Source organism: Fukomys damarensis, unplaced genomic scaffold (genome assembly GCF_012274545.1).
Source record: "Fukomys damarensis isolate Sample0158 unplaced genomic scaffold, DMR_v1.0_HiC HiC_scaffold_38, whole genome shotgun sequence".
In the NCBI taxonomy this organism is placed as follows: domain Eukaryota; kingdom Metazoa; phylum Chordata; class Mammalia; order Rodentia; family Bathyergidae; genus Fukomys; species Fukomys damarensis.
Window position 1 is genome coordinate 53,390,734 of NW_022900950.1, and position 2,590 is coordinate 53,393,323.

Here is a 2,590-nt window from a genome sequence, read left to right on the forward strand (position 1 = left end):
ATATATATATATATATATATGTATCCTTTTTCTTCCCAAAGTCTGAGCAAAAGCAGTAACGCCTAATAGAACCTTCGTCCTCCTCAGTCACATGCACCAGGGAAGGACTGGTGCAGCACGGCCAGTGGACTGTGCTCACAACCAGGTAGCCCTGTGGACAGCTGTGCAGACCCAACACAGCACTGAGCAGAAGCACAGCAAGCAAGTCTCTTACTGTCCAGAAAACAGACAGAAAAAAAAGCCACCAACTGCACACTTTCCACTCATACCAAAGAATGCAGAAGGCAGTCAAACAATGTTGAGTGCTTCTCTCTCCACCTTATTATGGGGGAAAAACAATCTTGAAATAACCATTTTGTTTAAGGGACCACAGGTGAGAAACTGGAAACTGGAGAGATGTTTACTTTTTTATCTTCCCACATGTACCCTTAAGACAAAGTTAAGTAACTGGAGCACAGAATTCCAGAAGCACAAATCTTAGTGCTCAAAGTAAACTAAATTTGCCCTTTTGTTAGCAGGGGAGAGAATGGTTTTAAGGATAGTGCATCTCAGGAGCAAGTAAAAAGTAAAAATTGTATGCTACCACCAAAAGGAAGGGCCATATCACTGAGGCTCGACCTGTGACTTGTCAGGTTCCTTCTAAATTAAAGCTTCTGTGAAGGAAGACTATATACAGAAGGAGTTCTCAACCTGTTTTACAAGCTTCTAGCCACACACGGCCCCTCGGAGCTGCTTGACTCTCAGTGGGCTGACTTACATGTTAGTTTTAGGAGGATAAAGTTAAGCACCTCTCCCACATGCTTTATGATGCTGTTAGGAATGGATTCCCACTACAAGAACATATATCAAATATTAACTTTACATGTATCCACCTTACACAAGGTGTGGTCCCTGGCTATCCGGTGGACTAACTCTCTCATACACGAGCTGTTGCCACTGTAAAATTAGTAATTTTCTAGTAATGTAAATGATACCACTTTGTATCTTTCTGACTCACTGTGTGAATATCATGTGCATCACTTATGTCTACATGTAACTCTGCACAAAATGTATTTTTCACTAGGGACTAGCAATGCTTCTCCAAAAATAAATTCAGTCGCGTAGCTATTAAGTGGTAGTAGAGTCAGGACTCAAATTCCCTTGGTCTCTGGAACTAAAGAGAAATATAAGAAGAAAATGTAAGAAGAATACACCCTGCTCCAACGGAAAATTATCCCTGCTATCCAGCCATTACCTACAGGCAAAATACATTCATCTCGATGCTTCCTGTTCTTGAAGTACATTTTATTCCTACCTGGAATAGTGCTCGGTTGAATAAGTGGAGGCTCCAGTTTCAAAAAGATTTATGGTTGTATTTCTGGAATAGGATATTATCTTTGTTATGTCAAGTCATTGACCTTCTGATAAAGTTCCTGGGAAGTCTTCCTGCAAAGAAGCATCCAGTGGCCAGTCCCATCAGCCCCCCACTGTCCAGGTATGTTCAAAGTCACAGGGGATATGGATGTGAAGTGTTGGTCCTTGTCTATGAAAACTCTCTCCACCTAGATTCTGATTTTCAAAAATGTGGACTGGATAAAAATACCACCTTCTACTCAACTGTGGTTTATTAACTGACTTTACAATCATTTAAAAATCAATACTCGCAGCTGTGCATTCAGAGTATCATTTCCTTTTGATGTTGTTGTCGTTGTCAATAGATTGAGGTAGAATCCTGGGACTTTTAGATACAGTGGGTCACAGAATTAGGATACTAAAAGACTTTGACAGGTTACAGTGATTGTCTGTATATAATGGGATGAAAAACAATAAAAATAAAAACAGTTCCCTGTATGGAACTTCACTGCCAGTTGAATGAATACATAGGGTTCAGAAGCAGTTCTATAGGCACAGGGGAAGTAAATGCAAGATATGTTAATAAGGTGCCGGAGATTTATGAGTGTGTAGGCTGCATCAATAGGAAGCATAGTTCAGAAAACAAGCCAGAATCTGGGGCCATTCTTGTGAGCTTTGTGTTGGAGCATTGTGTTCACTCAAGAGACACAGGCAAGTTGAGACACTGTGTTGCTGTAATAGAGGTGCTAGAGAGGACAAGCTGGCACATGTGTTAGATCTGTCAACCCTGGAAAAGACCTGTGGGTGGGAAAAGTGCTGCAAAAAACATTCAAAGAGCTGATATATTTAAGAGATTTTAGAGTTTCTCTCCATATCCCTAAAAAGTAAAAATTAGGATCAGTAAGTAGAAGCGAGAGGGGTACAAGTTTTGGTGAGATAAACAAGCTCAGGAAAGAATTAACTCGTCTTTTCTAGCTATCTTAAGAAAAAAACAGATTCATTTAATGAGAATACCATAAAGAGTATTTAAGAATTGCAATGAAACGTCGACCCCATTCTTCTATTATTCCAAAAGCCATGTTTTATCCAGTGTCCCATATCACCAGCACAGCCATTGTACCCATCCTGCCTCTTCCTGATATTGCCCATCTTTTTCTCCATAAGCTTTAACATTCTTAGCTTTAATAGAAATAATAAAATTGGTCAGTTCTTACAAAACTGTTATTTATTATGCACCATTCTAGATGCTTTACATATA